Raw genomic sequence first — 26,759 nt, 5'->3', positions numbered from 1 at the left:
GGAATCACAGGAACACTTGTCAGAGAAATGGGTGGCCGTACACATGTCACAGGTGTAGGGATAATCACATATGTCCTTGGTCTCTTTGCAACATCTAACTCTGCATAGGTCACTGAAGTGCGAACAATAAAAGGGACTCCTATCTTTCTAGGACCAGAAAGGTAAGCAGAGTGGATAAGCAAAAACAGCAAAACAATAATAGATGTTGTGCACACATATATTATGCACCAGTACATGAGACTGCACCACTGGTGTCTCTCCACAAGTCATTGAGTCTTCTCACTTTCTTGAGCTGCATTATTCTCACCGGACTACATTATGCCTGTGATTTACTTTTAAGGAAGGAAAAAACCTTGTTAATAAGGCAGCCTTATTAGATGCTCATGTAGCTGCCGAATGTTCTCAATTATCGCTGCAAGCAGTCTTCTAATCGCAGGGCCGTTCTTAGGATCCTGCACAAAAGTACATATGTCTGTGCTACGCCCAACAAGAGCAGGGTAAGCTCGGGGTATAAAAATGAAGACAGCGAGAAGGAGACCAGGAATCTAGCCAGAGAAACTCATTGAGGAATAAATAAGGGAACTGATCCATTTTCCAGTCGTTGTATGTATAGGAAATCAAGATCTGGCATTTTTTGCACACCAGCACACTCTAAAGTCCAATTAAAAAGATTCCTGTGGCTCAAGAATGCACTCCTGCTAAAATATCTATAACGAGTGTCTGAGGCGAGCCACAGTCCAAATGCACACTTGTATTTATTTAATCAGCAATCTTAGCGTCCTTCTTCCTCGTCATCGATTGAGTCTGCACGTGCTGAACTGCTTCTTCTTGTCTTTCTTCCAAATCAATGGGTGGGGGTGTATCATTCTCACCATCATACGGCTTCACATCGCCCAGGTGAATCCAGGTACGCCTTTCTTGAACGTTTACTGCTGAGGGAGTGACATTCTCGACAATGTACGGTCCACTAAAATGGGGCTCATGCTACGTCCGGTTGCTGAATGGTCTTCGTCTTTGTCCTGATACCGACACCCCTTAAGCTTGAGTTGATATGAAATGACAGAGATACTAGCAGTCATACATGTTAAATATGCACATAGCTCATTTCCTAACAATTCTACAGTTGTCTGGGCATCTCATATACTCCTTGATGGTGGGGACAGCGGCATTCTCATTTGCCTTTCTGTCACTGATTTATAGAGTTTGCGGTGGTGGTCCGACCCAGGCTGATTCCTTAATGCATGTAATGCAAGGGGCAGGCACTACAGCCATCCCTTCTTCAATGTCAATTTGAGTTTAGCGATGATTCTTTCTTTGAGAATACCGTTGATTCTCTCACATATATTCCGTATGCTTGCGGGTGATAAGCAGAAGAAAACTTGTGTTTCATACTAAGCAATAGGCAGATCTTTTCGAATACTTCATTAACAAAATGGGATCCATTGTCGTATCTCAGCACCTGTCATACTCCCCATCTCGGAAAGGCTTCTCAGACTAAATACATTGCAGCACAAGTGGAATCAGGGTGTGTACATGGACCAGCTTCAATCCATCTCGAAAAGGGGCACACCACCACTATCATATACCTATATCCACTACATACTTGCAGCATGTCAACATAATTGATATGTAAATGCTGAAAAGGACTGTTTGGTCGATTAATCACTCCTCTGATTCTTCACAGTGTCTGGCCAGCTGTACATTTTTGACATATGATGCAATTTACTACATAAAAGGTAATGGGCCTCATTACACGGACGGCGGAAACCATGGCGCTAATAGCGCCATGGGTGCCGCCGGTATTTTACCGAGTCCGCCATGGTGAATGGCGGAATTAATGCCCTATTCCAAGGTGTGAGGGGGCGGTAATTCCCCATTCACCATGGCCTTTCCCCATTCCCATTTTTGCCCCCATAGGGCTCAATGGGAATGGGGAAGGCAGTAATTACGGTACAGGTAGGGTCCCACAAAGGGACCTCGTAGTAAGGCGGTAAGGGTTTACTGCCACTGGTACCCTTACCGGTACCAGTAAACCCTTACCGCCGTCCATGTAATGAGGCCCGATGTGTTCTACCAGGTTTGGTACGTACCAGCACTCCGCACTAGCTACTGCAAGGCTTTCCCTAGTTACATGCGTGGGGTAGTGCAGCTGTTCAAGCGCTACCCTTAATAAAGCTACAGGCATCAACGGCTTTCCAGAACTGTCCTGCCGCCACAATGCTGCAGAGGGGGATAAACAACACCCTTGCCATGTCCATAATTCTTTCTCCTCCTACGGAGCACTACCTTGAACTTCCATTAGCTGTGTTCTGGACAAATCATTTAACCCTTAATTTACAATCATATTCGTGACCAATATTTCTTTTACATTTGAAGTATCAAAATTTGGGATATCTTTTGAATATGCAACCCTTTTGGCCTCTTTGTCTACGGCTTTGTTCCCGAGTGAATAAAATCAGTTCTCTTAGTATCTGCTGCGCATTTAACTATTGCGATGGCTATCGGGAGTTGTAGTGCTTTAATAAGCCTGTCCAATAATGCAGCACGTTGCACTGGAGTGCTTTCCACTCAGAGGTAGCCCCTCCTTTTCCAAGATGCTAGCCCTGCATGCAGAGTTGACGTCATGTAGGTGCAGTCACTGTACACTGTTACTTCCTGCCCTGCGTGTTTCTCGAGCACAACAATAAGCACCACCAATTCTACAGTTTGTGCCAAAAAGTGAGATGGTATTCTTGCACTTGCTACCTCTTAAAATTCCCCATTAGCTCTGTGCCCTACCACAGATGAACATGAATGCCATTGCCCATCAGTTTGATATATTTTTGACAACCCATCAATAAAGAGAACCCCCCCGCTAGAGCATTCTCCTTCACCCTTGGGATCTCATCATAGTGATCTTCATAATTAGTGCAATCACGAACATGCTCATCCTCTGTCACAGGTTCGGCTATAAACATGGCAGGATTCACTATTTTATACCTGACTATGTTGATTGCTGGATTCGATATAACTACCTCATATGCGTAAGCCCTCTGCAATGTCAGTGCACCCTTAGATTTCTCCAAAACAACAAACAATGCATGCTCAACAAACAACGTCATAGAACCACCCATCACAATGCTTGTAGACTTCTCAATGGCAAACACGGCTACTGCCAGCGATTGTTCACAAGGAAAGTGTCCTCTCATAACTGGATCTAAAATCCCACAATAATATGCCAGAGATTTGTACCCAAGTGTAGTCCTCTGTGTAAGCACTGCTGTCATAACTGTCCCATTTGTGCACAAAAACAGGAAGAACTCCTCAGAATAATTGTGAATTCCTCAAACTGGAGCTTGCTTTTTTCAATTCCTCAAACCCTCCCTCCATTTCCTCAGTCCACTCTACTTTTTCCTTGTTCACTTTAAAGCCTGCAAAAGGGGTCTTGTGTATGAACTATAATCAAATACCAATGCTCTAACATGGTTGCGCAATCCCAGAAACTGCTGCATTTCCATTATCATGTGCAGTTTTGGTGTTTTCAAAATTGCCACAGCGCATTTAACTTGTGACTTTCTTTCTTTTGTGCTAGATTAACTGGCCTATGTATAACAACTCTTCCTGACAATATTGTAATGTCTCCTTGTCTACTTTACATCCCTTGTCTGCTAGGATAGTAATTAACTGAATCGAAACTAGCCTACACTCATCTTCTGTCATGCTACAAACTAAAATGTCATCTACGTACTGCAGCACAACACTTTGCAAATCGATATTGTTTAGGTCCATCTGTAGCACCCTATTAAAGATTGATGGAGACTCACAGTATCCTTCGGGCAAACGAGTACTCTTCAGCTTAGTCTGATGAAACATAAATGACGTAAGGTATTGGGAGTTCTTATGCAACGGGATTGAGAAAAAAGTATTTTTCAAATCAATCACTATGAAATATTGTGCCTCTGTGGGGATACAACATAAAATCATCGCAGGATTCGGAACTAGAGGAAACTCTGACACTACAATCTGGTTAATTGGTCTCATGTCCTGAATTAATCTCCATGACCCCCCTTTTGATTTTTTCACAGGCTACACAGCAGTATTACACGGTGACTCTGACATCACCAACATAAACTGTTCCATCATAGCTGATATAGTCTTAAAAATACCCTAATCTGTCTCTCGAGACATCGGGTACTGTCTTGCTTGAGGTAAAATTGCTCCTGGTTTCAGCTTAATCTTAATTACTCCTACCCTCTTCAATATGCCTACCTCATGGGGCCTGTGGTCCATAAAGAGGTTGGCACTTTTTCCATGTCCTCATCAAAACATGTTGGGCACTGCCGCATTATCACCATTCGCTGCGGGATTTCTCTTTGCTCTATTCTGATCCAATATATAATACTCATCTCGGAAATTACTTCATCGTCTGACAGATCATCTCTAAACATATCTTTGTCTGTGACATCACTCAATCTATACCCTTCCCCAATGGCAATTACCGGTCTCCATGGCCTTCTCTTGTCATTGGTTCCTTCAAGCATGGCCAATTCCTCTCGCACTATGGCTTCCTGTAACTCTAGGGGAATAGTCTGTCCCCCCCCTTCGTCCACAGGTACCTGTGGCCTGAATAAGAACTCATCAGGAATCCTCATAATTTTGCCCACTAAGCTGGGTAGCCATGTCAACAAAATGTGTACCCCATAAAGAAAGACATATGGCTCTAATGGTATCCCTCACAGAGCTATTTTCCCAGTAAACGCTATGATAAATTCACCCACATTTAGATAATGTATCGCTGGAGTGGAACATACTATGACTTCATCAGTAAAGGAAATGGTCATATTTAGCTTTGTCATTAAATCTAGTCCCAAAATATTAACCAGTGTCAGCTTTGAATACAATAATGGAACAGACATGTCACACTCTCCTATTGAGACTGGTAATTCATCAGTAAAAGGAACTCTACTTATAGCTCCAGAGAAGCCTTGCTCATTCATGGCATTTCCCAATAACATATATTTTCCCTCTCGTATACATGAGCGAGTTGCCCCAGTATCTACTAAAAAAGAAAAATATTTGCCTCCTATGTTAACATCAACCCTTGGTTCCTCTTGGGGGTTCAATGTCACTAATAGTACTGAACACATCAAGTCACCCTGTGATGCTTATAACTGTACCTGTAAAAGGACTTCCTCCCATGACAGTGAAACCTAGAGTGGGGGCTCTAGGTGTCAATAACAGCCCCGTGTTTGCACACTGCTGTATCTGCATGGGTGCATGCTGTGACTGTCCTTGCGACAGATTCAATGGTGCTTGCTGTGGGTGCAATGCCTGTTCTATTTGCGGCGCTTCTGCTTGATTCACTGTCCGATCTTGGGCAGACCCATCCCTATTTTGTGAGCTATATGCTTGAGGATAAGCTGTCCCCCCTCTTTGAGAATTGCCCATTCTATACATACCCTTAGCTCTCACATGTTCACGTGATGTGCCCTATCATGCCACATGTCCAACATATAGGAGGAGCTCTTCTGACTAGCCTCCCTTGATTAAAACTGCCTTGCACATTTTGGTTATCATTCTGCATATTCTGAAAGCCTCCTTGGTTATTTTGAAACCCGCCCTGATTATTCTGTGAAACCACCTCTTCCTCTGAAACTCATTCCTCTGCCTTGCGGCATGAAACCATTCCCTCCTTGATCTGATTGGCATTGATTACTCACCTGCGACATACCCACTGCTTGCTGCATTCCCAGCCCATCTCTCCTTGTCAGTACCGCCCCTTCTATGGCGTACTTTGACAATTTCTTCTGAACTAACATAGCCTCCTCAAGTTTCCTAGCATCTTCCTTCTTCTTATTTTTCACTTGTAGCAATTGGCAATGATGCACGATAATCAACTGTATCTCTGCCTATGGCTACGCTTCCATTCCCACTAGTTTCTTAAGCGGTTTCTGTACCTGCTCTGGCAATCCCTGACACAAAATGTGATGTAATACGTTCACTGGTTTCCCCCAAGTCTCCCTCATTTCCAAAATCCAGCATTTCTGAATACTTTGAATATAAGCAAGCAAATCTGCGTCCTCTTTTATTTTATATACCATAATTGCACCCATATCTGACGTATCAGGATACTGTACCCTGAGTGCTCTCCAAACATCTGCTCTGCAATTATTAAATGGCGCTCTGCCATGAGGTGTGTTCTGTGCCATGACACTTGAGTAACCTGCTCTCGTCCAAATGTCATCAGCCCTTTAGTATTTCCTCCTGTCATCTTTTCTAGCCCATAAATCAATTTTCCCGCACCCACCGTTAAACTAGGGAGTTTACATTTTAAATTATCCTTGTCCATTTGGGGCCAGGGGATATGCTGCGATCTGGCCCCTCCTTTCTCCAGTAAGGGGAACTGCGTGAACCCAAATCTGCAATTGGCTCCTATCGTCTGCCTATCCATTGTTGGGACAATGGTTCCTGATTGCCTTCTACCTGGTAATGACCTCAATGTGTTCACATACAGTGATGATTCTCCCCTCTCACTATGTGGTCATCCTTTAGGTCGCTCTGGGTACGCCATGGGATCTGGCATCCTATCCTTAGGTTGCTCTAGATCAGACCATCCCACTTCCTTGTCTGTCTGCAGACATCCCTCGGGACTGCATGCACTTTCTCCATTCTCCACACGGAAGGTGTCTCTGTCTTCATCTGACATATCTAGTCCCCAGCTAGTATGGCTTTCACCCTTCTCATACCTATTTAAAGTCAGCCTTTCTCAAGACAAGGTTCTATGTTCGAGACTAAATGGGCTTCCTTCCTTGCCTCATGACTGGGCAACTATAGATCGATCTCCTTTTCCTTCACTTCCCGATTCACCTTTTGCCCTCATCTCCTGATAAGCTTTATCGATCCTAGCTCCGATGCTTCCTATCTCAAAATTCCAAACTAGGTTTACCCTAGATGGTCCTGGCATTACTCCTTGTGACGGGAGAAACTCCTCTATTTCGCCCCATGATATTACTGGACTCGGTTCCATTAACTCTTTCACAATACGGTCAATATCGCGTTTCCTCTGTCTCCTTTTTTGCTCCATTTCTTTGTCTAATTCCCTTTGCTTCCTCACTTCCCATCTAATCCTTTCCTCTTCTTGTCTTTTCTCTTCCCTTCTATTGTTTGCTCTATGCCCATTCTCTTCCATTCATCATTCTATTCTTTTATCCGGTAATCTCTGAGCCTCTTCCTCTTCTTTCTTCTTTTGTAGCCTGTCTTGTTCTTTTATTGCTCTCTGCCTGTTGTCACACTTGCTTTGCTCCTCTGCCCTTTCTTCCTTTCTTAACTGCTCCCCTTGATACATCTGCTCTCGTCTTTGTCTAATCTTCCTTTTGTACTAATTTCTTTCGTTCCTTGTCTTTTCTAGCCAGTTCGTCTTGATCTTCCCTGTACCTTAATTCCTTTATTTTTTTTCCATCGAGCTTGAGCAATGTCTGTCCACCCATCCAATGGTTCTGGACGCTCTTGTCAGCTTTCTCCTTTTCTTCTTTCCATCTCTTAATCTCCCGCTCTATATCTAGAGTTACATTTGGTTGTTCACTATTCTCCTCTTTGTCTTGTAAGACCTTACAGGTCTTTTCTTTTCCTTCAGTCTTTTCTGAACTATGATTACTGCTATACCACCTTAGCTTCTGTGCCCTGCTAAAAACATTTCTGTTTTAAACACCTTTTCATCCTGATGTTCTTCAGCGCCATGATGCTTCTGCGAACAAGTGCTTCATAAAACCCAACATAACTTTCTTCCTTTGTCTCCCATTGTGGAAGTTGCCAATATGGAGCGTTCACAAGGTGAGCGTAGTTCTGTCCCTAGTTTGAACACACCTTCTGCAAACGATATAATTTGTCATGAAATAGCTTTTGCTTACACGCGCGCTCAGGCTGAGTTACCATTGCCTGCTTTATCCAACTTGACTGCTCCTCCTCCTATAGTGAGCTTGGCTTGCACGTCATCCTCCCGTAAAGGTTTTCTGAGCATGAGAATGGATGAGCCCTGTTCATCAGGGGAGTCTATTGTCGATGTACTAAATACTTCTCCCTCTGACAATTCTATTCTGGCTGTGGCAGTTCTTGCTGCCTTAGAAAAACGTGTACGCCTCTCTGATGGACCCTCCACTCCGGTCTCTATTCCCAGGGGTAGAAGGGAGGATGTGCATTTGCACTGCAAAGAAAGTGTGGCTCCTGGCATATCCAAAATGTCTCCAAATCAGATGGCCAATAAAAAATTACTTTTAACTACTACCCCTCCCAAATCCAGCCCATCTGAATTTGCTTTTGCAAATAACAATTTCAATGTCCCAACTTCAGGAGCTGCTTCTTCGCCCACTCATAGTGCTCCTGCCCCTCCTTTGGGCTTTGATCTATTGGATCTGTCAGATGACATCCAGACTCTTGAGGCATCCTATCCGGTATTGTCATGAAGTCTAAATTTATTAGATAGAGGACACGACTACACTCATTATGAACTAAGAGATTGTAAGTCCTCTGTGAATCAAATCCTATTCAAAATAAATAAACTAGATTGATTTTTCTTTGCCGACTCCATACGATCTGAGGGCATAGAGCACCTCCCTGGGAAGAATGGATTACTCTTCCCCACATTCATAACCATCGGATGGTGTGTAAAGTCCAAACTAATATCATTACTGACTTAGTGTGGCAGCATAAGCGTGAATTGCAATTAATTGGACTTACTCCTGTATTTTTTGAATCCTTGGATGATGCAATCACTTTCAATGAAACTCTACCAGCCCCGCCCACCCCCGCAAACTTTACCACCAGTTGACACTCAAAACGTGCAGGGTGCTATTAAAGCAGAAGTAATAGCCCAGTTGGTTTCCCTTTCCAACGTCAGCAAGGATTGGTCTTGGCTGACATCCTTGGCTTCCACTTTGAACACCGCCATGGATAATGTGCCTACCCAATAAACCAAACCACCTGAGCGTTCTCTCGTAGAATTCATGCAGGTTCAAACATTTGCACAAATGGTTTAACAACTCAAGTGATGCTGCTAACTGTGACATACTGTTCTGCCAAGAAACTATGGCGACACACAAAATCACACTCCCAGGCTTCACTGTTTATCAAGTACCCGTGGAATGCGGACTAAGAAGCCGACCGTACGGTTGTGTAGCCATCGGCATAAATACCAATTTGTGCATTCTATCCCACGTAGTGCATGAATCAACTTCTTTATTAGCTGTTTTAATTTCATTTCCTGAGGCTTCCTCGGATTACTATCTGTGTGTATCTGTGTATCATAACCCTGCTTTTGTGAAAATTGCTACTGCCTTTGTTACACTCGACAAACTGTTTGATGAAGTTCTAATACAGCATCCGGCATGTCGAATATTAATGGGCAGTGATTTTAATGCTGATTGCCTGGAGTCCCACGCCTCACATCCATCGGCTAGCAGAGGCCGCCTGTGGAACAAACAGCTAGCATCATGGGACATAGCCTTCCTGCCATTCCATGCACAGGGTCCAGGGTTTACATGGAAAAGGCGTTCCTTGGCATTGCGCATTGATCACTTTGCTATTTTGGCAAATCTCCAGGAGCAGTATAAGAACATCGTGACATTAGATCCAACGCTTGGGGATCATTTGGTAATTCAGCTGATTATTGACACCGCTATCCCTAACCTGAACCAAGATCCAAATCAAGCATTCCTGGAAGGCGATCGCCCCGGTCTTTCCATCAGATGGAACAATAGACTATGTGACAAAATTAACGCTCACATTGATGCTTGGCTTGGTGGGTTACAGGGCTCTTCTAAAAATGAATCCCAAGGCAAAATAGAGCCAAGGAAATACTTGGAAATGATAGCAAGCGTAATGGCTTCTATCCATACTGATAATAACAGTTCACATCACACACTCGCAAATTCTGGCTGCCCTGGAATCAATCTCGCCAAGCGTCTAAAAAATGCTGAATTAGGTAAGCTTAAAATCACAACATGTTCACCTGAGGAGTACGTAAGGCTGAAAAGAAAGATCTGCAATGCCTATCGTAACAAGTGCATGAACATAAAACGCTATCTTCACAATAGGGCCAATCAAAAGATATTAAGCTCCCCATGCCGTAATGTTCGGCGCACAACCTGGGCAATCTTAAGATCAGATTCACCTACCTTAAGTACCAATCAAGCCTCCACGATAGCCACTGCCTCATGGGTTAAGCTCTATGAAAATAAATTTGAGCTGCCCTTGTCGATTTATAACATCAATGTAAAAGAACCCATCATTCCTAAATTACCGATACCTAACTGGTCCCTACAAGACATTGAATGTGCAATAAATGCCCTAACTTACTCCAAGGCAGCTGGCCCGGATGGCATTCCTCCATGCATTTTAAAAAGCAATCCCCGGTTGTGGGCCAAATTACTGAAATCTCAATTTGACAATGTCTCAAAAACCTTAGACATTCCCTCCTCTTGGCTACGTTCAATAATTGTGCCAATCCACAAAAAAGGTCGAAGGGACAACCAAGCAAACTACCGGCCCATTGCTCTCATAGATGCTGCAGCCAAAGGGTTTGCAATTTTACTACTTCTGGAACTGCATGCTCGCCTGAAAAAACATAATATCCTCTCAGGCTTTCAAATTGGCTTCCGGGCCCAGATGGGACAACGCTAACTGCAACGCTAATGGCACACTTGCTTGCTAAAACAAAGATTCCCGACACTGGGCCCTTGTATATGGCTTCCATAGACTTGATAGCCGATTTTGACTGCGTGGTGCGGGGAATGCTCTGGCAGAAAATGCGCATGATGGGAATTCCACCACATATCATCTTTTTAATAGCAAAATTACACCAAACACTGTATATTATGTCAGAGTAAACCAGGCAGGTGCAACCACCAATCCCATCCCCATTGGGGTGGGAGTCAAGCAGGACTGCAACCTGGCGGCCACACTGTTCAATCTGTACCTATGTGGCATTCATGATATTTGGGCGCAACAAATTAGTTATCCCGCAAGATTACAGCACCTAAAAATTCACTGGCTTGCATTTGCCGATGATATTGTTATTTTCGATCATACACCTTCAGGATTGCAAATAAAGTTGTCTCTATTTGCCGAATATCGTTCCTCCCACTATCTATCATTTAATGCAGGAAAATCTTTTATATTCATATTCAAGAATCTCAAGAGACGTTTTTGCTCCTGGAAGTGGACCATCGGCAGCACCCCTATTCCCAGGGCAACAACAATCAGATACCTGAGTTACACAATATCCGACTCCAATGCAACATAATGTGGAAGAATATCCTAAACGAAGAGGCCAAAACTCTCATTACCCAAATGCGCATGGTATTTAATAAATATTGTAAGTTCTTCTTACTTCCTACACCCTCAAAGTTGAGTCGATTATACTATATGCACTCGATATGTGTTTGGCGGATATAGATCAATTCCTTGATCAACTACAAGGACGCCTATGGAAGGGGGTGATGTGTTTGGCTAATTCCCTGCCTAATGTGGTGTTAAGGCAGGAATTAGGCTTAACGTCTTTGTCTGACCGGTATAATTGGCGGCAACTATCAAACTTGGAAAAAATGTTATTCTCCCCAAAAAAAGATTTGGGGGTAATGATAAATGCTGCAAATCCCCCATCTATAGGAAAATGGTAGCACTATTGGGTGAGCTAGCCCTGACACCGGCTGACCTAGAATTTCCGCAAACTCATGTCAAACTTCGCTTATTTGCATATGATTGGTGCAAGACTCTAAACACTATCGATAAACTCAAAACCTATAAAGAAGTGGCCAAATTCTCCTCAAGTCGCTTACCTCATAAGACTTATCTATTGCAGTTTCCATGCCCTAAAGCTAGGTACCTATACATGAGGTTTAAATTAAATCAACTGTCTACTTTAGACAGAATAAAAAATTGGGCAACATATACTGCAGTTATGCCTGGCGATGATTGCAGATATTGTAAAGAACCGTGCATGCAGGAGTCTAAAAAGCACTTGATTGCTGATTGTGTATTCTTTGAAATTCAACGCAACCTACGTTTTCTACCTTTTGAAAGATAATCCTGTAGATTGTGTGAATTACAGGAGGTTTAAACTTAAAGGCACCTGGTACAAAACTGTGTGTCACTTGTAGCTCATCGAATGAGGTTATTGGGTAGATTTGTTCATTCCACATGCTTAGATTTTAGTGATAGTTTGTGGGTATGCCTAATGTACACTTATCCTTACCCATTGACTTGATGAATAAAGGAACACATGTTAGAACAACTGAGGTATATACAAGTACTTACACTTGAGCTGTTGAGCTTGTAGAACAGAGAGTTTTAAGAAGTGTGTGATCCCTCGTCCTGTTGTTAGGACGGAATGTGCAGGGATGGCTTGCTGTGTTTGTAATATATTATGAATTGTCTAACAGAACTGATTTGATTGGGATTTAAACCCTGAACTAAAATGTGTGATGAACTCCATTTGGTGGATTATATGTAATGTGATTTTAGATTTTTTTGTGCAAGGTTTAATATTGAACTAATATACAATAAAAGTAAAACAATAAAATAATTAAACGGGCGCACACGTCATTGCAACAACCCGTACGCTGGGCACAATGCGCACAGGGAAAGCGCACAACGTTGGCGCACACACCAAAAAGGGGGCGGGACACAGGGCGTAACATGCGGAATGGGGAACAACGCGTAAAAAAGAAGGCATAACTGGGGAAGTACTGCAGGGAAATACACGGAATGCCCACATGCACGCAAACAACTCGTATTCATGGATTCGAATACGGGAAACAAGCGCACGCTAAAAGACGCGCACATGCGTCAACACGTCCGCCACAGGAAGGCAGGCGTAAGCGTCCCCACGCACAGTATAAAAGTGCGCGCAAACAACAATCACGTATATACAGCTACGATGAATGCCCCATTTGTCGCAGCACAGATCGTGGGACACCGCAGGAGGAGAATAGCCAGGGCCCGCATTTTTCCCCCCGGACTAGCCTTTTTGGGATGCCCGACGACCAGGTCTACGGCAGGTATAGGTTTCCACCTCGTATCATCCTAGACCTGGTCAGGGAGTGGGAAGATGACCTTACACCCCCCACCCTCTGCTCCCAAGCATTGAGCCCCTTGGAGAAGGGGCTCAATGTCCTGCATTTTTTGGCCACTGGGTCATTTCAGCAGACTACTGCGATGGGGGGCGTCTCACAGGCCACGCAGTCAAGCTGCATACACCAGGTGTTGGCAATCATGACTGCGCGCCCCTCAGTCCGCAGGCACATATACATGTCCAGAACACCCACAGAAAGGCAGGCTGTAGTCCAGGACTTTTACAGGGTGGCACACTTCCCCAAAGTGCTCGGTGCCATAGATTGCACCTATGTGGCCCTACGTCCACCTAGGGCCACTGAGCACATCTATCGACACCGCAAGCACTGGCATTCCATCAACGTGCAGGTGGTATGCGATGCAAAGGGAATCATCACCTCTCTCTATGCAAACTACCCAGGCTCCACCCATGACAGTTTCATATACAGAATGTCCGCCCTGAGCCGGGCCCTGGAAGCTGGTCAGCATGGCGACACATGGCTCCTAGGTGAGTACAAATGCCCTTGCACATGCATGCATGTCACACACAGGCAACTGCACAAACCCCAATAATCACAACCATTATCACCTCTCCAGGGGACAGTGCCTGCCCTCTTTGAGCGAACACATGAAGACGCCAATCCGGACCCCACCACACCACCCCAGGTAAGATACAATGCTGCCCATATTGTAACAAGGGGCATAGTGGAGCACACATTCAAAGTGCTAAAGTCACACCTCTGCTCCCTTGACCGCTCTGGTGGGCAGCTACTCTATGCACCCCAAGTAGTGTGCAGGATAATTGTGGCAGCATGTGTCCTGCACAATGTTGCTACACGGCAGGGTGTAACGGTGGACATGGTTGTGCCCCCACATCCCCAACCACAGGCACAGGCGCTGCTCATGGGAGGGGATAGGGCACGTGGCGAGGCAGCCCGGACCCAGCTTGTGGCTACATTTTTCACCTAAACTCCCACCCCTGCGGAGTGCAAACAGGCCTGGCACATACCAGGTCACAATCGATGATATAAAGAGACATTCAATTGTCACAACCTTACCACCCTGAAAATGTTGCCATGGAAGTGCTACATTGTGTGCATCCCTAGCTACTAAAACATGAACAATCGTGTGTGACCAAAAGGAACACATGCAAGGTGTGCATCACACACCCCTGCAAAACAGGCCATCACAATCCTTGGTATGTCATCCAAACCCTCCTAAACCACATCACCCTTGTTTGACACACCATGACATGGCAAGCAATAGCAAAAGGCCAACACATTACCAATAATATACGAAGTGACATGTGATAAATGTAAATTGACTTCACACAATGACGCCTGTCATGGAATCTGATGAAATGACTGACCAACAACCTCCCACACAAAACAAGTCATACCCAAATGCATTCCAACAGTTGTAGCATGAACATATCAATCAATGCCTGTTCACATGCACATTGGCCAAGGCAAAATCCCTACTCCTGAATATGTGTGCTGTGTGCATCTCCTCCAACACACTGCTCAGCACACAGCATAGTGACCAGCCATTGTGTCAGAGACACACCTTGAGCATCACATGAAAAAGGACACAATAAATAAATAAACAAACAATTGACGCATGTACAGGATCCACAAATGGTCATAGATCATGTGCTGCAGGGACACAGTGGTCCCCAGAAGGCAAACTGTGTGCACATTTGGACATGGAAGGGTGGATGTACATGTGGTGGATCATAGTGCGACTGTGTGTGTCAGTAGGGACATGCACTCAATACATGCATGTCCAATCAAGGGACCATCAGTGCCCTCTACACATCACATGTGAACATTGCCCATGTGCGCACCCCAGCATGTCAAACCACACCAATCCCCTCACACCTGAAAGGTAAACACAACACAGGAACAGGTATTGACCAGCAGAGCACATCATGTACATAGGACACCACGATAACAATGTCAGGGTGCCCATCACACTGTAGGCCAAGACAACTGTCCAACAACCAAACACCATCCCTCATTCACATATCACCATGACCTACTGAACAACTGTGTCTGGGGTATGTAGCCTTCTTCCTTGAAGTCTACCTGGCCACAAGATCACCCTACCCCTTTGTCTCCATCTTCCACCTTGCGTGTAAATAGTGTCCAGCACTCTGAGGGGCCACTTTGACTGGATAAAATACCAAATCGAAAAGAACTTAAAGGAACCAAACACACAAGCCAGGCAAAAAGTCTGTAGGCAGCAAAAAACACTTGAAGAGTCTCCAGTAGATGACTTGAAGTAGCAGTAAATTTCAAAGCACATGTACAAGCACAATGATGGAACAACCAAGTTAGCACACTTAAACAATGCTACAACAGGATGTGTACCATGTTTGGTACATAATATACAATGATGCAGCACCAACTGATGGGTAGTGTCGCTGCTCTGGTGTCCACGCACAAGAGTGGCACGAACCAACCACCCCCTCTGTGGTCTGGGCACCTGCAAGGTCAAACTTACACAGGCCTCTGAGACCACGCTGGGGAAGGAGGGTCAGGGATATGTTGACTGGACAGGCATTGGTATTCTGGATAACCGGAAAGAGGGGTACGAGAGGGGAGTTGGATTGTCAAGGGCAAGTAGGGAAAATACAAAAATCTACTATGCACAATAACACATACTCAATCAGATAAACCATGTACATCATGCACATTGTACCAAATGACTCAAATGGAAGTCAAAGAGAGACTTATCTCTGGGGTGAGTGCTGGCCTCCTGCCTGTGCACTCTCAGGTCCGGTAACAGGAGCAGTTCAATGCTGCAAAGATAGTAAGAGTTACTAATCTGTGTGTGTTCATAACACACACACACACCACCATACATGCCCAAAGCAAGAAAATCCTCCACAAACAAACACTCTTGTCTGCTGCTTCGTACCCATACGTAAGACTCCCCCCGTGATGGTACATACACTGTCAATGCAGTTAGTCAGGCGCACGTCGGCGCGTGGCAAATGGAAGACCAATGTGTCAAGATTCACACATCATGCAATGGTCCCTGGGTAAGCAGCCACATGCATATAGTGAGGTACGAGTTCAGTACAAGTAGTGTTCTGGCATCCCCCAAATAAAAGAGGTAGTGCATGTGTGAATTTGAACATGCAAATGATATGCACTGCACACCAGTCTGTCCCTTGCTGGGTGTCCCTGTGCGCAGCTCGATTGTTTTCAGGCTTTGAACGCTAATGGGCTTATACATCTGCTTCAATGGAGCATGGTGGACTGGAGGATATGTGTGACAGCCCCTGCATGTGCCCCTGACAACTTGGAAAGCAAATTGCCATGTGTCCACCAACTCATTTTAGCTCTACTGTGTGCTTCAACACCAATAACTGTCCAAGCTCACCGTCAGTGGCACTACTTAGTATGCATGTGCAACAGGCCTGGTGGAAGGTTGGTTGTGGTATGTACCCCTTGTGCTGCTCACTTTGCATGGAGTTCCTGGAAACATGTCTGCTTCTGTTGGATGCATGAGCACAAGCCCTGTGGCACTGTTAGTGCACACATGCGCATGTCTGCACCACCAAACGTGGCCAGCTGCAAGACGTACACTGGACCATGTCTGCCGGCAAAGGTGGTCTGGAGGTTCATTCTCCTGAAGAAAGGGCACAAAACACAAAATTAATGCAGGAAAGTCACCTGTGTGTGTCTCTTCATGCTGGTTGTGACTGGACCATGTCAGAGACGTACATCAGATTCCATCGCACCATCAGTGTGACTTTGACAGGCAAAGGGTGGTGGACACTCTCTACAGCATGAAGTGCATCAAGCACATGTACAGTAAAGAAAATAAACATACAACACAATGTATAGTAATTAATGGACCCCTCATTCCTGAAACCACCCATTTCTAATGCTGAAATGCCATCGATAAGACCCCTACAATCGCCACTAGGGTTGTTAACACAAGTAGTACAGCAGCAGACTGGCCACAGATATGACAGTCCAAAGCCCTTGTGAAATAGACTAACACCGAACCATCCTTGTGAGCCCATGGATAAGGGAAGCAGGAGTGGCCTATGTGAGTCAGGACCCCAAGTTGCAAAGACATACACGAGACAAGCTTGAAGGGCCCAGCTGGAACAGACAGTGGATGCTTTCAAAAGCCACAAAGCACCACACTGTCACATGAAAGCACAATAGACAAGCAATTTTAAACTATATTAACTAATTACACTAACTATAAAAAACCTACATTACCTAATTAAACTAACTATCAAATTGAATGTTAACTAACTAAACTAAAAAGAAAAATCAAAAATGGCCACATACGACCCAGGGGGAGGAGGCACCCAGGAAGGGGGAGGTACAGGGTGCTGCTCAACACCCACATGCGATGATGTTGAGGAAAAAAAAAACCTCCATGGGCTCAACGCCTGCACAGCCCGACCAGTGAGGAAGATACCTCGTCGTCCGAGTCTGACTCATCCTGAAAAGGAGGACGTGGCAGAGGAGCCTGACCACGCCTAGCCGCAGCTTGCCCCTCGTCGGCAGCAAGTCTGCCGGACAGGTGAGCCCGGTTCTGTGCGGCGAGGACACGTAGGTCTGCATACAGAACCTCCCGTGATACGCGTGCTTCGTCTTGCAAGGCAACATGTGTAACACGGAGATCTTCCTGCAAGGCCTAGCTGAACAACTGATGCAACTACCGGCAAGCACGTAGCTCAGCCAAGATGGTACACTAAAGCTGCTCAAACCTCTCCTCTGACCGTGCCCTCTGGGACATCAAGAGGACACCCAGAATGGATCTGAGGGACTCATACTCAGCCCTCAGAGCCTCCATGTGTGCCTCTGTGTGAGCAGCAATTGCTTGATGCAAAGACAACATTTCAGCCTGGCGTGCCCTGTCTGAGGCCGCCATGCCCAGCATGAGCGAGCGGGCCGTGGACTGTGCTGCCCGCTGCTGGAGAAGCACCTGCCTAGCAGAGGGGAGGATGGATTGGGCCACACGCTCCATGCTCACAGCAATGTTTTCCATTGCTGCCCCCTGGTGTTCTGAATTGGCAGTCATGTCTTGCTCCCACTCAGTATACCTCAGTGGCGCGCGGCCACCACATTGCTGGGCTTGACACCTGTGGGACCCAAGGGCCGGCCGTCCTCGTTGGGTCGGCACAGCCCGCGGCTGCATGCCTACATGCCCCCGTTGACGTGATGGCCCAGGCCCATCAGCGACTGGTGTGGAGGGTGACCCTGCGTACCGATCCACCACGGGCGGAGGTCCCACCACTGTCTGACCCCTCAGTGGGGGTGTCGCAGACAGAGGAGTGTCCACATCAGAATCACTCACCCCTGAAGTATGGATCTGATGCACATTAAACTCGACATGGACGTCAGAGTGGTCATCTGGGCTGGACTCATTGCCAGCCAAAGACAAGATGGTCTGTAGCACATGTGGGTTCTCGTGGTCTACCACCCCACGACCCCCACTTGTGCTGGGTTGCTGTAGTGATAACAACCCTGTGCCTGGCATGACAACACCATCCTCTGGCTCCATTGCATCATCATCTGAAACGTAGAGAGAAAAAAAGATCACTACACATGTTAGAAGCACACAACACACACACACATAGACATCACACAGACAGCCAACATGAAGCAGATATGTCACACACAAAAGAGAACCTGCCATGCATGCCGGGTCAACTTGACATTGCTTCTGTGATTAGGCATGTAAAAGGGTGTTATACCGCTCAGAAGTGGCTCAATGCAGCGCAGAACATTTGTACGTTACTCACTATCTACATGCACAAGTACTTCATGTTGTGAATCAGAAAACGTGAAGGCAGTGCAAGGTCAAGTTCAGGCATCACGTGCAATGTGCATGAAATGGGTTGCATGGCTACAAGCAAACCACCCCTCCCCCTAAGTGGAAATGCAGGGATGCCTTGCATGGTATCAAAAGGATGACCAGAGATCTGTGTATTGGCAGACAGTGTTGACTAGCATCAATTGCATCATCTGAGTCAACTGAGAACACAGCAGATGATGATGGGACAGTAAGAGGACACATGATGAACCCTCACTAGTACACCCACGTGTGCAGAAGACACTACACCACTTGGACAGAGTCAGTGGGCCTGAAACAGGCTGAGGCCTGTGACCCACACAGACTGTCACACCCTAAACATGTGTGGGATGCAGGACTGAGCCACAGTGGGCATGGGAAGGCTGATGAAATGCCATGAAATGTAGGTCACCCTGGACACGTACTACAATGATCATCCAGTCAAGGACACATAGGGGCATGCAAGGAATGCACATGGAGCATGAATGGGCACTCATGTCCCTGCGGAGCATCTGACATCTGCACAGTTCAAGTGAGACATCCTGCATCAAGTACAAAGGATGTACCCCACTGCATGTGTCTGGCAGGTTGGCTAGTGGAAGTTAAAATGTACACAGGACGCATGAACAGGCCATTGCATTACGGCAAAATGATTCAGACCAGTGCAAAGGTGATATTGGGGTGCAGGGGGGGTGGAGGGGCAAGGGAGCATGCCTACGTGGAGTACCCGCATGCAGGCAGAGAACACATGCACGTCAGTCATGCTATGACATAGTCCCAGTGCTGAGAGGAAGGACCCCCCAGGCTACATGCAGAAGGGCCAGTGAGCTGGAACATGGACCGGAGGGGCATCCAGGTGACCAACATGTGAGTAGGGTGCAAGTGTGGTGATGAGGACAGTCCCCGTCTGCTCCACATGTCCACCATCCTGCAGAGCAGCCATTCATCAGTGAAGCATTGCATTACTTGCACATCTGAACCATGACATGTAGTGGCATGCACAACACATCACACAAGTAAAACACACATGGCCTCGACAAACACGCAGCAACACTCACTGGACTGGGCATCAAAGTCTGGCATCTCTCCCACTCCTTCGACCTATTCAGGTGGTATGAACTCCGCAACAAGTGACTCATGCGGAGTGAGGTCTTCCTCCTCAGGTGCCGGCCCACTGCCAGTCACCAGAGTCATGTTGTAATTTGAGGCACGCTTTGCCTTACGCTGCGTTTGAAGTGATTCCAACGCTTTTTGCACTCTTGCGCCATGCGCGCCTCATGGCCGAATGTACTCACATGTTCCGCAGCTTGCTTCCAGTGGGTATCACGATGGGCAGCCGTAGTTTGACAATTAGGCCCTGCTAGCATGTCACGGTTGTGGTCCTGCACGTAGTCCACAAGGAAGTCCAGTTCCTGCACACAGAAAGGCTTCTTACTCGACATACAGGAGGTCGTGGCTGTGTGTGGGGTCCCAGCCTGTGCTGCAGGTGCAACCTTCCTCCTCTTGGATAGTGGGGCGGACCCTGCCTGGCAAATGCCACCCTGATCAGTATGGCCAGTGGCACCGGTGGATTGAGCCAAGGGAGTGGCAGGTTGAAGGACGACCGAAGGCCTGACTTGCGTCAGTGGCTGCTGGGTGCCCTGGAATGGACCCTGTGCAGCAACATCTGCTGTGGCACGGTTATTGACCGCGACTGACCTGGTTGGTAGACTCACAACTGGGGTGTTGTTGGCTGCATCTGCCCCTGCACTTGCCAACACCCGGCTGGTCGGGGCAGCAGATGACATTACTGCCCCAGGGACACGTGTCTCGGTCAGGGCAGCCATGCGTGCACCTACGGTGTTCCTCCTGACCTGTTGGAAATCTTCCATGGGCTTTTCAAATGCCAACGCAGCCTGAGTTGGCAGACCCTGAGCCTGGGTGGTGGTGTCCACAGCTGCACCTGCAGCTACCACTACCCTTGGGCCCGTGGCAGTTGATGAAACGGACTGCCGGGTCACATGGACGCCAGTGCCAGATGCAGAAGCTGCATGTCCTGGATCCACAGGGGGTGGTGGCATGACTGCACCAACACATGGCACAACATTGTGCCGAAGTGGTGCACTCCTGCCTCTTCCCCCTCTGCGGCCACCCTGGACACCCTGGAGTCCCCCTACTCCCTGGTCACCCTGGAATCCCCCTACTCCCTGGTCACCCCGGCCATGTCCCTGACCTCACCCATCATGAGGAGTACGCCCAGCTGAGGCGCACCTCACCTCTGGTGGCGTTCCAACCATGACAGTGGGAAAAATAGCGTGCGCAACTCACCGTCAGACTAGCGTGATGATGAAAAACACGCGTAGCCAATACCCCTGCCAAAAGAAGAGATATGTCCTTGATCCGCTGTGAAGTTGTGATGGTGCGCGAAACAACACGAAGTAGCAACACACACGTCGGTCTCCACGAAAGGCACGTACAGCGAACTGCTGGCTGTGCTCACCTTTTACCTGTGCTGAGGGTGACACCTGCGCACATCACGTCACTTACGCGCTTAGGCCCTTTCCTCGGATTGCACGCATTCACACACGGACGTGTGGTTTTTTCACGTGCTGATCCACTATGCACCCGTGTTGAGGGAAGCACCCATGCGCATTATGTCACAGACGCGCTTACGCACTAAGGGCCTTTCCTCGAATTACACGCTGATGTGCCCTTTTTTCACATGCCAAATCACTCCGTATCAAGCTGGCCACGCGGCAACATACGGAAGACCACACTCCTGCCCAAAAGGACATTTTCCTGCCCCTCAGAGCCCTGTGCATGCTCCCACCTGCCATCTGCTGCTGCCTGCCTGCTGCCCACGTGCCCTGCTATTTGGTGCCTGCACGTCAGCCATCGGCAGGGGTCCAATTGCTGTGTCCACCCCTGCTGGAACAGAAGACTCCCGACTGGGATACCATCGCTCCACAGCCCAGCTTCCAGGACCCATTTGCCCACCCACACCTGCCTCGGGGGTCGCCATGTCGGGGCAAACACCACCAGAGACCACTGGCGACCCCCAGCCAGAGAGGCAGAGGGCTACCAGCTTCAGTGACAAGGAAGTTGGTATCGTGGTGGAGCAAGTTCTTTGGCATTATGATGCCGTCTTCACACCATTGCGCGCTGACAAGGAAGGATGGGATAGGATCTGGGAGGACGTAGTGGTTGCCATCAACGCGGAGGGGGTGGCAACCCGCGACATCAAGCACGTCCGGAAGCGCTGGGAGGACTTCAGGTCCAGGACCCTCAACAAGGCCAGGCACCTCTTGAAGGCAGAGGATGCAGAGGGGTGCCGGGTCAGCCTTACCAACATCCAGATGAGGGTCCTGGAACACATAAGCCCAGCGCTCCCCGTCCAGCTCCTTCAAAGGAAGACCCGTCTGGAGTCGAGCGGTAAGTGGCCATGAATTTCTGTGTGAAACAGGGCATGTTGCAGTGTGCTGGTAGTCAGCTACTTGCCTGTATGTGTTACATAGGCCATGTATGGATGTGTGTGTGCAGGGACATCATGGTAATGCATGTGAGACCAATAATGCGTGAACCACATGGATGGTGCATGTGTTCCAATGCAACATGGGGAGCAGCATGCGGAATGCACACATGAATGCATGCCTGTCTCTGTTCTTGGACATGGATGAGGGGTGAGAGATGGGTGCTGCTCTCATGTACATGTATGGTGTACATGTCTGTGTGTCTGAGAAGCGTGTGTGTGACTTTGAAACACCATGGATGCATGACACATGTCCGTGACGATGTGTTGATTCACTTATGCAGTCTAGTCACCCTTGTATCCACTGTGTCTGTGGTGTACGAACCCCGATGCATGACCCTCCAGTGATGTGTGTGCATGGGATCACTATGAGCCATGATTCCTGTGAGTTTGAAGCCAAACCTTTATGTCAATAGAGGCCCTTGTACATAGATGCTGATGTTGATTGCATGCACTGTGCCTGTTTCTGCATGTGTGTTGCCTGCATTGACCCATGTGTTGTGGAGGGACAGGATGGAAGTGACGTTTGACAGTGCCACTCATGTGTTATTGCTTCCTGTCTAGGGGACTATTGTACAGTACCCTGATGCTTGTGTTCTATGTCTCCCTCTACCCAGCGTCGAGCGAAGACGAGGGCGGAGACGGTGCTGTAGAGCAAAGCGGCGGGGATGCCTCCACCGGGCGGTGACGCAAGGCCCAGCCACCCTCCCAGGAATTGCCATCATCCGGGAGCGACGGGGACTGGTGCCGGCACTGGCACTACAGCTGTAGCAGAAGGGCCGGGTGAGCCCCCACAGGGGCTTGCAATGCCGGAAGACGGTGCAGAGATATCCAGGTTGGTGGTCTCCACAGAGGAGGAGGAGGTGCTACTGAGCCACACATGGGGCCTGGTGGGGGTAGTACCACTGGTGCAGTCCAGGGCCAGGGGCAGGAGGCAGCACAGGTCACCGCGGAGGGGCCTGTGCATGTCACTGTCCCTCACCGTGTGACTGCACCACCATGCACCAGCTGGGAGGCCCCATCCCAGTCCCATCCACAGGTAGGGGGGAGGCCCACATCATCTGACACTCCACTACCTGGGGACGAGGAGTCCCATGACCGTATGGATCCGTCCTTATTGGTGTCGTGTTGCGCAGGTGTGTCATTCATGATGATGTGCGTGCTTCCTGGGGGGACCACGCACTCCATCACAAAGAGCTGCTTGGCAACGTGGCACAGTTGCGAGGGGCCATGGTCGGAGGGTTCCTACATGTGTCGAGCACTCAGGTGGCCCCGCCTCCTCTGTGAAGACTATGCACCAGTCGTTCTGCCTACCGTCTTCCGGCCCAGATTCCACCAGGGCCCCCTGTGGACCTGGCCCGACCAACACAGCCAGCTTGGTGGACTTCCCATCCCTGACACAGTCGGGAGTCGGAGGTCCAGCTGGGGTGGACACCCCACCAACTGGAGACCAGCAGATGGAGGATGTGCAGGCATCATCGGACAGGGCACATGGACAGCAGCAGCAGCAGGCTCAAGGTGGGAGCATTGATGGCTCGGGGCCATCAACATCAGAGAGGCAGGCGTCGGCCAGAGGGCAGGAGGACTCTGGAATGGGAGTGGCAGCGGTTGGGCCAGCGGATAGATGCAGAGGAGTGGCGGGCGGAAGAGGCGCGGCTCACCATGGTCAGGGCGGAGTTCTCCATGCGCCGGGCGTTGAGGCGGACTGAGTGCCTTGAGGCAACTCTCAGGGAGTTGGAACAGGCCATGACTGCATCCCTGCGAGACCTCGGGGCCAGGGCAGAGTCCTGCCTCCGGGACATTGACATGGAGATCGATGATGCCCTGGCCCGGGACATCACAGAGTGAGCCGTAGGACTTGCCCACCGCCATTGTATATAGTTAGTTAGTTTTAGGTTTCCTTTCTGTTTTTATTTATTTTGGGGCGCTTGGGTAATGCCCCACGTTTTTGTATATAGTTCTTCAATAGGTCGTTTTTTTTTTAGGTTTCAGTTCAATGAATGGGCACATGGACCCTGGATTTGTACTTTGTAAATAGTTTGACAATGGATTTGGCTTCTTATTATTTTTTTTTCCATGGATCAATGGTTTTTTATTGTTTTTGCACTTTGGATTTGTTTTGCCGGACTGACACTTTGGACATGTGCTTTTGGATTGCTTTGGATTTTGCCATCATGCATTTTTGGTTTATATTTTGGACATGCAGCTTTTCATTATTTATTTATTTCCATTTGTGTGTGTTTCATTTCATTCACTTGCTTTTGTGTTTAATACATTTTTATTTCCTACTTCAATGTGTGATATTCTCTCTTTGGTTTCATGCATGTCACAATGTGTGTTTTCTCAATAACATGCACCCATTGTGTGGGTGAGACGGAAATATGTTGATGTGCATACTTGCTATTTGGGATGTATCATTTGATGGGGATTTCATTGTGGGGTGGATGTCATACCTGGTTGTTTGTTTGGACTGGGGTGGCGTGGGATGTGGTTTGGGTGGCCATAAGGCCCATGATTGTGGATCGTCATGAGGTGTTGGGGGGGACATGAGTCAGGGCCTGCTGGCAGGTGCCTGTCACTGCTGGGTGGGTGAGTGGGTGGGGGACATGAGTCAGGGTCTGCTGGCAGGTGACTGTTACTGCTGGGTGGGTGGGGGTGCAGGGGGACATGAGTCGGGGCCTGCTGGCAGGTGCCTGTCACTGCTGGGTGGGTGGGGTGCAGGGGTACATGAGTCGGGGCCTGCTGGCAGGTGCTTGTCACTGCTGGGTGGGTGAGTGGGTGGGGGGACATGAGCTGGGGCCTGCTGGCAAGTGCCTGTCACTGCTGGGTGGGTAGGGGTGCAGGGGGACATGAGCAGGGGCCTGCTGGCAGGTGCCTGTCACTGCTGGGTGGGTGAGTGGGTGGGGGGACATGAGTCGGTGCTCAGTTGTGCATGGTGACGTGTGGGTGGCTGGGGGGCATGGCCAGGGTGGATGGGATGCCTGCGGGCCATGGCCAGGGGGGCAGGGTAGTCCCCTGTGTTGTGGGCTGCCTGCAGGGCCTTCAGAGTGGTGAGAGCACACACCTGGGAGGACACACACTGCCAATTCACGTTGGGGCACACCAGGAGGCAGCAAAACCACGTGTAAACCTCCCCATGCACCCCCCAAATACACATACCTCGCTCGCACAAGGCCTATCATGTGTGAAACTCACCGCGCACCCCAGTAATATGCTACCCCGCTCGGCCAAGGCCTATCGTGTGTGAAACTCTCCGCGCACCCCAGTAATACACGTACCCCGCTCGGCCAAGGTCTATCGAATGTGAAACTCCCCGCGCACCCGGTAATACACGTGCCCCGCTCGGCCAAGGCCTATCGCATGTGAAACTCCCTGCACACCCCAGTAATGCACGTACCCCACTCGGCCAAGGCCTATCGGCTGTGATTCTCCCCACGCACCCCATTAAGGCACGTACCCTGCTGGGCCCAGGTCTGTCGTGTGTGAAACTCCCCGCGCACCCCAGTAATACACGTACCCCTCCCGTGGCAGCAAAACCACATGTAAACCTCCCCACGCACCCCCAAATACACGTACCTCGCTCACACAAGGCCTATCACGTGTGAAACTCCCTGCGCACCCCAGTAATACACGTACCCCGCTCGGCCAAGGCCTATCGCATGTGAAATTCCCCATGCACCCGGTAATAAACGTACCCCGCTCGGCCAAGGCCTATCGCGTCTGAAACTCCCCGCACACCCTAGTAATACACGTACCCCGCTCGGCCAAGGCCTATCATGTGTGATTCTCCCCACGCACCCCAGTAAGGCATGTACCCTGCTCGGCCAAGGCCTTTCGCGTTTGAAACTCCCTGCGCACCCCAGTAATACACGTACCCCTCCTGTGGCAGCAAAACCATGTGTAAACCTCCCCACGCACCCCCCAAATACACGTACCTCGCTCACACAAGGCCTATCGCGTGTGAAACTCCCTGCGCACCCCAGTAATACACGTACCCCGCTCGGCCAAGGCCTATCACATGTGAAACTCCCCGCGCATCCCAGTAATACATTTACCCCGCTCAGCCAAGGCCTATCGCGTCTGAAACTCCCCGTGCACCCCAGTAATACACGTACCCCGCTCGGCCAAGGCCTATCACATGTGATTCTCCCCACGCACCCCAGTAATACACGTTCCCCCGCTCAGCCAAGGCCTATCGCATGTGAAACTCCCCGCGCACTCCTCGGAATACACGTACCTCGCTCGACAAGGCCTATCGCGTGTGATTCTCCCCACGCACCCCTCGGAATATATGTACCCCGCTCCCAGAGGGCTATCGCGTGTGATTCTCCCCTGCGCA

This window comes from Ambystoma mexicanum, chromosome 7p, assembly GCF_040938575.1.
Source record: "Ambystoma mexicanum isolate Mex_15411 chromosome 7p, UKY_AmexF1_1, whole genome shotgun sequence".
Lineage (NCBI taxonomy): Eukaryota > Metazoa > Chordata > Amphibia > Caudata > Ambystomatidae > Ambystoma > Ambystoma mexicanum.
The sequence above is the reverse complement of the archived record's forward strand: the minus strand, read 5'-3'. Positions refer to the sequence as shown.